Below are 14,196 nucleotides of genomic sequence, written 5' to 3' on the forward strand. Positions count from 1 at the left end.
TAGAAGTTATTCCATAGAGAAGAGAGGGTGGCAAAGACATGAAAAACAAAACAAAACAGCAGAAACTCTAACATTATTCCAAATCAAGGGTCCATAGAACTGTGAAAACTGGAAAGGACCTTGGAGTGCAGCTCTTTCAGGTCTCTCATTTTCCAGATGAGGAATCTGAGGCCACGAGATATCAAACTCAATTTGATATGAGGAACATTTATTAAATGTCTGCTATGTCATGCAAGGTAGTGGGCATTGGGGATAAAAATATGAAAAAGAATACTCCCTGCCTTGAAGGACTTTATAGTCTCACAGGAGGATAACAAATATACATGTTTTGGAATTTGCTCTCAAACCCAAGCTTGATGTAAGCAGCACTAAGAGTTGTTAATGTTAGAGTGGATAGAGGGTCAGGATTTCTGAGTTTGAATAAGAGCTCTTAGACCCACTCTTAGGTAAATGCAAATGGGTGATTCATTTAAATCATTAGAGCTACAGTTTTCCCCTCTGTAAAATGGAGATAATGACAGTACCAGTACTTAGTATTTCAGAAAGTTGTTCAGAGGAATGGACCATAAAGTACTCGAGAATGAGACAGTAGTAGTACTGCTGTTGTGCAAAGCAAATGTAGCAAATACATGGGAAAGGTCACCCAGAGAGGTACAAAGGGATGACTCCTGGCTGGGAGATCAAGAAAAGCTTCATGGAAGAAGTGACCAAAGGAAGACAATATTCCACCTGATGGCGTTGTAGCTGAGGGACATTCCAGGCCCTGGAAGCAGCCTATGCAAGCACAGAAAAGTGAAAGGCAGAACCATGAGTGAGTGAGAGTGAATAGTATAATTTCAGTAGATCTGAATGTCTTCAAAAGGGAGTAGAAGGAAATTGTGCTGGCAAAGTAGGGCCTTGAATGCCTGGAAGATTAGTTTGGATGTCATTCTTTAAGCTTGTTCAACTCCATTGTCTTATAGATGAGTAAAATGAGGCTCAAGGAAGTTAAATTGGTCAGAGTTACAATAATAAATACTGCATCCAGGATTTGAATTCTTGTTTTCTGATTTAAAATGCCATGTTTTTTTTTCCACTACAGCACAACACTCCCCAGTTCTCTAGGTAAATGAAGAACTATTAGAAGTTTTAGAGCAGGGGAAGTGAAATGATTGGACATTACTTTAGGCACATTATTTTATCTTTCAAGTTTAAAGAATGGGTTAGAAAGAGGAAAGACAAAAGTCAAGGATAATATTAATAAGGAGGCAATTGCAACTCTTGAGAGAGGGCTTGAATTACAGAGGTGGTTGTGTGAGTAGAAAAGAGGAGATGGATATAAGATTGCTATAACAGAATTAACAAGAATCATGTACTTATTAGATATTGGAGGTAAAGCAATAGAGGAGAGTTAAACCGTCTTCTAAAGTTTTGAGTCTTGTTTCTTAGGTGCTTGCTGGTACTATCAACAGAGAAAGGGAAATTAGAAGAAAGAGACAGTTTGAGGGGAGGGAGAAAGAAACCACAAATTTCATTTTGGTCATAATAAGTTTGAGATGTGGGTAGGACACCCAGGTCATAGTAGTTAGTAACAAGGCCAGAAGCATCCAACTTTAAGCCTTTCCTCCTATCTTATAGTGCCTCACATTTAGGGAAATATAGTCTGCTCTTTAAGAAAAATGCAACGGCTTGGCATTTACTTTTATTCTTCATTAAAATATGGTGTAAGATGGATTAGAGTAGTGAGTTTTAATTCAATCAACAGAGAAAATCCAATTTTTCTGACCTTGATTTATTATTCAAGCTACCATGTAGCCACTTGTATTTTTAAAGAGTCTTGCTCATCTTCTTTAAGGTCTGATGCTTAGATTCTGTTTATAACAAGTTGCTTTCAGAAACTTGAGACATAAACACTTTTTATGTTCAGCATTTTTTCCCTCTCCCCATGAAAACATGTCCTAGGAGACAATTCCTTAGACAAATTATACATTTCTGCAAAGTCTCCATGGGAGTTAGTACAAGAGAACTAGACATTGAGATGACCACTGTAGAATCTGCCCTTGAAGAGGTCATCTTTTGTAATCTCTGTTTGATGCATGAATCCTATGTACAACATTGTTGAGAAGTGGCCATCCGACACCTGCTTGAATATCTTCAGTGACAGCATACTTACTACACAGCTGCGCCATCCTATTCCACCTTTGAACAATTCTAATTTTCAGTTTTGTTTTTGTTTTTTAATATTGAGTCAAATTTGCCTCTCTGTAACCTCTACTCACTGGTTTTAGTTTTCTCCTCTGAGGCTAGGAAGATATGTAATCCTCTGACATGATTGACCTTCATAGATTTAAAGACTGCTGTGATGTACCCCTCAAGTCTTTCATTCTCTAAGCTAAATATCTCCCAATTCCTTATAATAATTAACCACTCTCAGATTCAACAACCGATATTAAGTGAAATATCCCCAATTCCTTATATTAATTAAATGCTCTCAGATTCAACAACAACCGATATTAAGCTAAATATCCCCCAATTCCTTATATTAATTAAATGCTCTCAGATTCAACAACCGATATTAAGCTAAATATCACTCAATTCCTTATATTAATCATTAATAAATATTTATATTTATAAATATATATATTTAATATTTACATAAAAAATAAAATAAATATAAAATAAACACTCTCAGATTCAACAACAACCAGTATTAAGTGAAATATCCCCCAATTCCTTAGATTAATTATACGCTCTCAGATTCAACAACAACTGATATTAAGTGAAATATCCCCCAATTCCTTATATTAATTAAATGCTCTCAGATTCAACAACAACCGATATTAAGTGAAATATCCCCAATTCCTTATATTAATTAAACGCACTCAGATTCAACAACAACCGACATTAAGCTAAATATCCCCCAATTCCTTATATTAATTAAATGCTCTCAGATTCAACAACAACCAATATTAAGCTAAATATCCCCTAATTCCTTATATTAATTATTAATAAATATTTATATTTATAAATATAAATATATACATATTTATATTTAATATTTATATATAAATAAAATAAATATAAAATAAATGTTCTCAGATTCAACAACAACCGATATTAAGTGAAATATCCCCCAATTCCTTATATTAATTAATAGCTTTCAGATTCAACAACAACTGATATTGTTGGGGCTGGGGAAGAGAGAAGGGTTATACAAAGGAGAGAGTTTGAAATCTAGTAGGTGAGATGACTCATGGAGACAAGGGAAAAGAAAAAGACATTTACATAAAGATTCCTATGTTCCAGGCACAATGCTAAGTAAACACATTACAAATACTATGACATTTGATCCTTACAACAACTCTTAGAGATCCATGCTATTATTAATCCATTTTACAGTTGAGGAAACTGAGGCAAACAGAGGTGAAGTAAGCAACATGCCCCAGTCTACATAGCTAGCAACTGAGGTCAGATTTAAACCCAGGTCTTTTTTTAATCTTTAGGTTTAACACTCTGCCTACTGCACCATTTAAGAACTATTTCAATATATGAGGAGAAGCAAAATTCTGCATCAAATCAGAGAGTATCTGACAGAAATAACTGAATGGCTAGGAAAAGTTTCACAGAAGCGATAACCTTTGAATTCTCTTTAAAGTAGGAGAATACAGCACATCTGGGAGTAGGGGACAGGAAGGACCTCTAAGGATCCTCCTTAGTTTGTATCTGCTTGGACACTTACCATCAAGGCATCTAAGACATCTGGCCAAACCAAAGCTGTGTTAGATAGGATGGCTCTATCAGTATTCATTTTTCTGTTGGTATCCTCCCATGAGCACATTAGTAAGAAGTCTATCTATGCTTTGAGAAACATTGCAAGGGACGGTTCAGCCTCCACTACTTTGTTTTTCGAGGATAGTGCAGTTGACCCCCATCTCAATCTGCTTGCAATTCCTGATATATTATCATTATCATGTAATTACTTATGAAATCTTACCTAGACACCTAAAAGTCTTTATCTTAATGAGAATCTTGCTTCTCAAGTAGAAGTTGTTGAGCATGTCCTTCCTATCTTAGTGTGCCTCCTTCATCATGATCATCAGTTAAGTTCTAGGAGATGCCTGCTGGACTGTTAACTACCCCAATGGGTTATGGGTGACAGTGTAAGCAGACACAGAGGCAGGAAATTTCCAGTTGAGTATCTGAGGCAGGGGGCTGCTCATAGGCCAGTACAATATATGAGAGGAAGAAGATTTGATAAGTCTGGGAAGGAGTGATAGCACTATGTTGTGGCTACCTTTAAATGTTCTTCATGCAGAGGCAAACCTCAAGATAATTAAAGATTTTGTAGGAGTACACTTGTCTGCCCTTAATGTGTTTGTCATCAGGCCCAAATGTACTACATCCTCAGGTATTCAAAGAATTGGCAGATGCGATTGCTGAATCACTATCAGGGTCCTCTGCTGCATCATGAAGAATGGGAGAGATGCCATAGAATCAGAAAAGGGCAAATGACATGATTAAAAAAAAAAGATTATATAATAGACCGGTGCACTTGATTTTAATTCCTGGCAAAATTCTGAACTGTATCATTAAAGGAATTGATTGTGAACATATAGAATTGGAAATGGCATTTCCTTATAGCCAAAATACCTTTACTAAAATAGGTCATATCAATTCAAAAAGGATGTATAAATATTAAAGATCATGCCATAAAAGATAAAAATTCTATGAGAAGACTGTATACCTTTCACCAATATGTGTAGGAGATGATTTGTTACTGAACAAAGGATAGACACAATTACAAAAAAGATAAAATGGATAATTTTGATGACCTGAAATTGAAAGGTTTCTGCACAAATAATATTAAATGCATTCAGCAAAAGAAGTATTTGTTCCAAATATCTCCAAGGACATCTCAGCATATACAGACAACTCCCAGAAATATATATGACTAAAAGTCATTTTTCAATCAAATGCTGTGAACAAATAGTCCTCAAATGGAGAATTCTAAACTATTAGCAAACAGAATAATACACAAATCAAACATTCTGGAGGTTTTACCTCACAAACATCAAATTATCAAACATGACCAAGACCCAGAATGGGTCAATGTTGGAGGGGTTATGGAAAGACAGGCACACTAATGCTTTGGTTTTGTAATGTTTTTTTAACCCTTATCTTCCATCTTAGAATTAATAGTGTGTATTGGTTCTAAGGCAGAAGAGCAGTAAGGGCTAGGCAATGGGGATTCAATCAGTTGCCCAGGGTCACACAGCTAGGAAGTGTCTGAAAGCAGATTTGAACCCAGGACTTTCCATCACTAGGCCTGGATCTCAGTCCACTGAGCCACTTAGCTGCCTCCACACTGATACATTGTTCATGGGAGCTGTGAATTAGTATTGCCATTCTGGAAATCAATTTGGAATTATGTAAAGTAACTAAAAAATCCATATCCTTTTTCCTAGAGATTTCACTCTTAGGTATATACCCCCAAGAAGGTTGTTGACCAAAAGAACAGCAGAACAACTCCACATGCACCCATATATTTGTAGCAGCATTTTGTGTGTGTGTGTGTGTGTGTGTGTGTGTGTGTGTGTGTGTGTGTGTGCATGTGGTATCAAATAATTGGAAACAAAATAGATGTCCATTGATTGGGAAATGAGTAAATAAGTTGTGACTCATGAATGTAATATAAAATTGCTGTGCTTAAGAAATGATGAATAAGCTGAATGTCAAGAAGCCTATAAAGACTGACAGCCAAAAAAGCTAATATGATCTTATTTTGCCTTAAAAGAAGCACAATCTCCTAGACTAGGGGAGTGCCATTATACACAGGTCTAGTTAAATTTTATTTGCAGTTCTGAATTTAGTTGTGGATACCACAATTTAGTAAGGACATTGACAAATGAGAGAGATCATCCAGAAGAAAGTGATCAACTTGGTGAGAGGTATCAAGGCTATGCCATATGAGGATCATTAATTGAAAGGATGAAGGATGTTTAACTTGGGAGAATGTTGGCAGGGGGAGACTAGATAGTTGACTTTAAGTATTTGAATGTCTATCTTATAGAAGATGAATAAACTATATTCTTCTTAGTCTTGGTGGGTCCTGCACCCTAAGAGCAATAGGTGGAAATGCAGGCTTCATGGAAGGAGAAATTTCCCAACCATTAAACCCATCTAGAAAAGGAATGACTTGCCTTGGAGGTTGTAGATGTCCTCCCCAACCCCCCACTACCTTATCAGATAGAAATCTTTAAGATAAATAACCAATTTTGGCAGGGGAATGTTGTTGAGAAGATTTTCATTCAACTTAAGCTTGGACTAGAGAGCCTCATATCCTTTCCTTCTCTTAAATTCTTTGATTCTTCTAAGTTGGGGAATGTGAACTTTCCTTGGTATCCACCAGGGAGCCAGTGGAGGATTTGGGGCACAAAATTGATATAACTTGGCTTTGGATAAGTTTGTTACTTTAAGAAAGAGGAATATAAGTCAAAATTTCCCCTAAAACATACCCCAAATGTATAATCGACTTCAACTCTCATTCATCATTATAATGTGGAAACAACATCCTCCAATTAATATTCATAGGCTATAAAAATAAATACTTGTCTCAGGCAACAATTTGATCCTTACTCTTTAGTATATCTTTTACTAGAGCAGGTAAGGAAATGTATCACAGTTTTGTGAATCTTAGAGTTGCAAGGAGTCTCTAGCCATGCTTCGCCTTAGTTTCCCGACCAGTACCTTCAAGTAGGAAATGCAGTTTTGCATTCGTTTCCAAGATGAGGAAACTGAAGTCCAAATAATTTAAGTTCTTTAACCAAGGGCTTGTTGGAGATTCTCATATTCTTTCTGCCTTTGCCCATCTTTAGAATTTTCAGGTAATAGTTATTGGTTGTAATAAATGTAATAGTTGTAAATTTCCAAAAGAGGAAAAACAGAATGAGAAAAAGCAAGAGATCTGGATAATTCATTGAATGGACCAATAGACTGGGTTAATTGAAAGTTGATGGCATAGAAAAGTTTGGAGGCTCCAGTAAGTCATTTCTGTTGGGGAGACTGCTTTCCAGATGATATCTACACTTAGCCAGTACACCCTTTCTATTTTAGAAAATGGAAAAAAAATGTGACTATAGGAAGTAGACCTTAAATTATTGGCCAGAGACAGTTGGCAATGTTACCAATCTATAGGGAGTGAGACTGATGAAATTGATTATTGTCTAAAGTTGTCTATTTTTGGATCTCTTTTTTTCTCTTTTTCCTTTTTCTTTCTGAATTTGTGTTCAGGAAACTTGAACTTGTTCAATTCTACCTGGAATTTCTCATTAACTTTTACCACTGAGATACAACCAATACTTATCCCACCTCTTCCCTACTAAAGAATCTGGCTTTATTCACCATTCTCCTCAGTTTCAGGGCTGCCTCCCACCCACTAGAGCGGCCACCGTTGCCTGGCAACCTTGTTCGTGATAGACATGTGCAGTGAAACCTGAAGATTTCAACAGCTCCCTTTTTCCATTGGAAAGGAGAGATCATTACCACCCTTTGACAGAGGATGACAGCTTAAATAGCACAATGCATCATCATGCCTTGAATCATTAAAAAAAAAAGTCACAACTGAAAGCTCTGTTAAATGACGTTGTTGTTTCTTTTCCCTACATGAGAGTTGGAAGGGATTGTTATTACTGACCTAAAACAAATCCTTTACATAAATCAACGGGATGATAAGAAAAAAAATGCCAGCCATATTCCTATCTAACCAGGCTGTAGTCATTCACTCTGAATGGAAGCCTTCCTCTTTGGAGAAGAAGACAGCACTCTATGCAAGAGAGGATTTCAGCAGAGGGCACTGTTCTTTTTGGATCAGTGCTGGACCAGGGCAACAATGCAGCAGCTTGCTAGGTAGCTTTTCAGAAGACAGTTCTAAGACCTTGGTCCTAAGTCACATCTCTGAGATGAGGCTTTAGTGTATTCTATGAGTGTAGACTAAGTCCCTGATCCAGAGCAACTGACTAGCTGACATAGACACTAGGTGAGCAGAGATGCTATGTCATAGGATGTGTAAGAATCGGTGTAGAACCATCATCCCTGCTTTTTGATAAAAAACAAAACAAAACAAAACACACAAAGCTTTTGGACTATTGAAGTTGTGTCAGAAAAAGCATTTTCATATATGAAAAGTAATAAATTATTATGGAGAGGGAGTAGAAGGCAGGAAAAGCTGTGTCATTAATTGCTGAATATATTAGTGGCTGATGAATGCTTGTTGAATTGAATTATAAGCCTTATAGAACAAGGTTTCTTAACTTGGGTTCATAAACTTGTTTTTAAAAAATATATTTGGTAACTTTTAAAAATCGAATACATTTCCTTTGTAATCCTATGCATTTTGTTTTAAGATTAAAAACATTATTAATTAAAACCATTGTTTTAAGATTAAAAACACCATCTTATTAGCCTACCAAAGAAGTCATTGGTGGCTCACACACATACAAATGCATTTCCTATTTTCTGTGACTTTATTCAGTTCCAATTAAAGGAAACCTTTCCTGATCCACCTTAATTCTTCTGTTGATTATTTTCAGTTTCCCCTATATGTAGTTTGTTTGTACATAGTTGTCTGCATGCTCTCTCCCTAATTAGGCTTTGAGCTCCTTGAGAGGAGGGAATACCTTCATTTTCTTTGTGTCCCTAGCACTTAGCCCAGTACGAAACACCCACTGGTGCTTAATAAATGCTTTTTGATTGATCGACCCTGCAGTAAGGGCTCAGGTAACATACTTCCTGGTGTATTGTATTTCCAGGGCATGTTATAGCCATCCTATGTATGACAAGGGCTTGCTACTTTGATAGGTATTTGTTGTCTCTAGAGAAGGGACAGGTCTTGTGATTTCCTCCATATAGATAACTTCCTAACAAGGAAAGTCCCTTCACCAGTGGAGATCATCATCACCTTCACTACAATTGATAGATAATCTTAGAGAGTGACGCTGAGAAATCAATGATTTCTAGGGTCACATAGCCAGTAGGTATCAAAATTTGGACTTGAATCTAGGACTTGCTGATTCCATGGCTGCCCCTCTTTTTTACCCTATAGCACCCAGTCTTATGAGGAGGTGTCCCATCAGCTAAACTGGCAGAACGCTGCTTAGCTTTGAGCTGAGGCAAGATTGGGTATGTTCAGAGACCCAGGGCCCTTTTGTGTCTAACAAAAAGGATGTTGTCTTTTTTTAAACTCTAAGACCAAGATTCACATTCACATCTCTCCTGATTCCCTACTCAGCATTCAGTACCCTACTTTGTTCTTTAGCACAGACTGTCCCCAATGTCGGTGATGCATTCCTTTCTCATCCCTCTCTTTTAGAATCCCTAGCTTTTTTCAAGGCTTATGTGCTACTTTCTCCTACAGATAATCTTGTCTGATTCTCTATTGTTAGTGGCTTCTCCCTTATCAAAATAGTATTTTATATATATATATATGGCTGTGTATGTATGTTCCATAATATGTACATTACAGATATATACATATGCATGTCCCAAATATAGCATGTCCCAAAAGTCTTATTGTAGTTTTAAGCTTTAATAACATATATATGTACACATAAATACAAATTTATAAATATACAATTTATAAATATAAAACTATCTGTTTATATATTATATTTTCCCAGAAAACTTCTTGGTGGCAGGGACTATTTTTCAGTTTTTGATTTAAAAAAAATATTCTTTAGTACCTAGCAAAGTTAAAAAAATTTTAATTAAACATTTAATTAAAAAATTATTGGATTGTCCTCTCCAAGTCCAATATCTTTTCTATTACACTACGCTGTTTATTATTTGTCTATATGTCTAGGGCATATAGAGAAGATGAGGGCAAAATTCGTGCCCTAATTGGGAGCTTATAGATCCTATCATTATGGTTAATAACTTCAAGTTTCTGGACAGAGTTGTACATCATAGTGATTGGGCCTCTATGGACCCCTTTCAGATTTGGATAGTCATATATCAACTCCTTAAACTTCCTTCATGATCTTGTTTCCATACCTCCCATCCCAGCATGAAACTCTAGCCCTGAACCCCAGTCTATTGAAGATCACAATTCAACCTCTCTCCCTTAGGCTCTTTCTTTTCTCCCTTTTCTTTTTATTGGGAAAATAAGTGGTATTCTTTGATTTCTGTGGAAGGAATGCCCAATTTTGGAGAAATGCCTCAGGAAATGAGGAAGATTTTTACATATGAAGGCAGGTGAAGGAAAAAAAAATGGGTCACAAAATTACTTTTATTCTTTTCTGTTTCTAACTTTTTCTGTCCTCTTCAAGGCATACCACATGTTTTATCCCTACTACTAGTACAATTCCTTAGAATACTTGTATAATGAATGCTTATTGATTTTCAAATCAGTAAGACTCATCTTTGGGAGTTCAAATCTGTCCTCAGACACATTATCAAAGTGATCCTGGACAAGTCACGTAACCCCGTTTGCCTCGGTTTCTTCATCTATAAAATGAGATGGACTAGGAAATGGCAAGCCACTCCAGTATTTTTGCTAAGAAAACCCCAAATGGAGTCATAGAGTTAGATATAATTGAAAATGACTGAACCAAAAAAAAATGCTTATTGAATTTAATCCAATCTTATCCTAGAGCTCAGTATTGTGGGAATCACAAAGGGAAACAAGCCCTTTTGCTAAATTTATCCTTTAAAACAAATCAAACTGTACTTAGGACCCCAGGAGTTCCTGCTTTCTGGGCTTAGGATTTCCATGTGTGCATGGACAGCTTAAAATTTTTGTTTCTTGTTGGATTTTTATTTTATTTTTAATTTTTTCCCATATTTACATGATTCTTATTGTCTCCCTTCCATCTTCCTTCACCCCTCTCAGAGATGACAAGCAATTTCACTGGGTTATACACATATTATCACTTAAATCCTCTTTAAAAAAATACATTTTGGCCCATAAACACTCATAGTAGCACATCAGCTTCCCTGAAAGAGAATGGAATAAATTAAAAAAAATAATTAACAAAAAAGTCCTTTCATTTTGAATTAACACATTCCATATAGATAGAAGTTTATTTTTTATTATGTTTTTGCTTTTTATGAATAATTCATCCTCTTATATTTTAAGACAAATATTAGCAAATTTCCAGTAAAACATGTTTATTTTTGTGACCTGATTCATGTCATGACCTAACTTTTAATGGGTGCATTTTTTCAAATAATTTATAAAATCTGTCTAAAAATTGGAAACTATAAGTGATGTTTAGTTGCTGTGCAACCTCCATCTGATTACTGTATAACCAATGCCTTTGAAATGCTAAGTATTTGAAAAAATAAAATAAGTGTTGCAGAGGAAAAATATTGTTAAAAAAAAGATATTTTGCTCTCTTATTATATAATAAATAGTCTGGAGCAATATAATAGTAAGCAGCCCAAGTACAGTTTCCTAGAGAAAGCCCATGTTATATAACTACTTTTAGAAAAATGTTATAATAATCATTAAGTAGGCTGCATACATTCACACTTGCTTTGGCCTATAGAAGGGAAGCAAATTGGCAATGGGCCTGGAGAGGAAATGTAGAAGAGTGTGTTTAAACATCCCTTGCCACCACCCATTTATGCACTTGGTTAGGAAAATTATAGTATATATTACTTAGCTGTGTCACTTGTCTGTTCTATGTGTGGCCATATCTGTCCTTCCTTGACCAGTGCAGCAGCTTCCTCAGTTTCCCCATATTTGAGTTCAAGTTTCAGCCTAGATGATCAACCGGTACCCTTCCAGCTTGACCATTCCAGGTTTCTAAGTATTCATGGCCACCTAATTTTTTAAATTGGAAGGGAGTTGTCCTTTTATTTCTTCCCTTTGCCAACCTATTGCTTGAGTTATTTCAGTTCAACTCTTCAGTTCAATAATTTAGGAGACATTTATTTGGAGGCGGGGCTGATTCTCATTTTTTTTTTCCTTTAAGACAAAACTTTCTGTAGATTTTCTGTACTATGAGAGAATTGGAAATTACTATAAAACCAATATACCTTGGGTGAGAACACATTATAAGTGTCAAATTCCTTCCAAATACTTTGGCCTGGGCTGGAATTGGTAATATATTTAAGTGTATTTCCAGTCTGAAGGAAAGAGGCCTACATATTTCCCCTATATAATTTCCTTCTATATATTTAAAGCTTTAAAACAATTCACATTTATGAATATACAAAAAAAATTGGCCCTTATAAACACAGGTACAAGCTTTCAAGGAAATGTAGTCAGGACTTTAGTTCAGTTTTATATCAACACATTCCAATAAAAATGAGGGTTGGTTGGTTGGTTGGTTGGTTGGTTGGTTGGTTGGTTGGTTGGAGAATGCAAAGAATTACAAGTCTTAAAGAGAATGAAATAACAACAACAAAAATAAAGCATGGAGTGACTTACTGACACTAAATAAACCTGTATCAGAGTCAGCTGGTGGTGCTTGGATTGATTATGGAATTTGGAGTCAAGAAGACCCAAGTTCTAATGTGACCTCAGGCATTGACCAGCTCTGAGGTTCTGGACAAGTCACTTCACCTTTGTTTACCTTAGTTTCCTCATCTGTAAAATGGGTGAAATAATTGCACCTACTTCACAGAAATTATGAGGAACAAATGAGAGAATATTTTTAAAAATATTTTTACAGTCCCCTACACATAGTAGGTATTTACATGTAAATATTTACTCCCTGTTCCACTCCATTAGGAAATGAAAAGCTGGGATTTTTACAGCTTTTGCCCTTTTAAGCATACATTTAAGGAAACGTGCATAACCCTGTCCATCTTTATCTTTCTCTCCCTTTCCCTCATCTCTACCTTGGAGAATTCTCTCATCCTTTGAGTCACAGCTCTAATTCTCCCTCCTCCGGTAAGCCTGCCCTGATTCTCTCAATTTGAAATGATTTTTTTTCCCCTTCATCACACATTTTTTTTTGTACCTCTGATATTCTGTTATCTATGTGCCTTGTATCTTAGTGCCAGACAGTGAGCCCCTTGAAGACAATAACTTTAGCTTCATTATCTTGGGACATTTCCCTGGTGCCTAGAATTGTGCTGGGTATCCCGTGACCAAATGGTGGCTGAAGGAAGGAAGGAAGGAATCCTTGAATCAGTCAATCAATCCTGAAAGGCATCATCCAGGGAAAGATGATGGTTGATGTGGGACACATAATTCCATAGACTTTAGATTGGGATTTTCATTAGATATGTTAGTGATGCTTTTTCACCTTAGTAAATGACATGCTGGATTATTATACACAAAAAATACATAAAGCATCACTGCCCATTGGAACATGTACAATGGTACCTGGATTTTGTTCAACACCCATTCAGGGATTGCCTACTATGTGCCTAGCCTCGTGCCTGGAGCTGAGAAGGCAACAAGAATGGAAAGAATGGAATCATATTTGGTCCCTGCCTTCAAGGAACATGTTAAACAGGTTGAAATATATGAGCAATTCTACAGCTGGCATTATAATAATGTGGTATTATTGTATTTAGTTAGAAGATTCCATTAGAGTAGCTTTCCGTCATATTTTCAAAGTTGGACTCCAAGGCATATCGTGTCTTTGCAATTATGTGGATTTATATAAAAAGTCTAGCTAATCAGTCCAAATGATTTGAGAATATAGAGAAGGTTCAAATGCTACTCAGAGTGGATCTGCTGGGTGGTATTGCCTAGGGCTTGGGTGGTAGAGACTGGAGGGGAGGGAAAGTGGGAAAGTGGGGAAAGGAGGGGGGTGAGGGTTAGGCTTTCTTCTTAACACTGAATGAACCAAAAGCCTTGTGCTCTCTCTCTGCAGTGTTTTAGCCTTTTTTCCACCCTGCAGCCTCTGTATGCTGGTCTTGCTGGGCTTTGAAGGTCGCTTCTCTTTTGCTTATTAGTTTCCCTGAGGCTCTCCTAGGATCAGACTGCTGAGTCACAGATCGATTGCAGGGCCAGACCATGAGGTCTAGGTGGCGGTATCCTTATTAGGTTTGGAATGGACTTAGATGCATCAAACAGTAATGGAAATGTTTTCAGACAATGCTGGTGTAGATCCTTCTAATCTGGAAAATTTGCAGCTGTGGTGGGGGAAGAGGTGAGCTGGGGAGAGAATGAAACTTGTTGCATCTCTGAAAAAAAGCATATATATTCATATATATCATATATATAATAGAAACACACACACACACACACACACACACACA

At 36.4% G+C, this 14,196-nt stretch overlaps 1 protein-coding gene across 3 annotated transcripts in view; it reads left to right on the forward strand.

Annotated features, from left to right (window-relative positions):
• Nucleotides 1-14,196, forward strand: part of SORCS1 (sortilin related VPS10 domain containing receptor 1) — a 757,576-nt gene that overhangs the window by 26,327 nt on the left and 717,053 nt on the right. The gene's annotated exons all lie outside the window — the stretch shown is intronic.

This window comes from Monodelphis domestica, chromosome 1 (assembly GCF_027887165.1).
Source record: "Monodelphis domestica isolate mMonDom1 chromosome 1, mMonDom1.pri, whole genome shotgun sequence".
NCBI lineage: Eukaryota > Metazoa > Chordata > Mammalia > Didelphimorphia > Didelphidae > Monodelphis > Monodelphis domestica.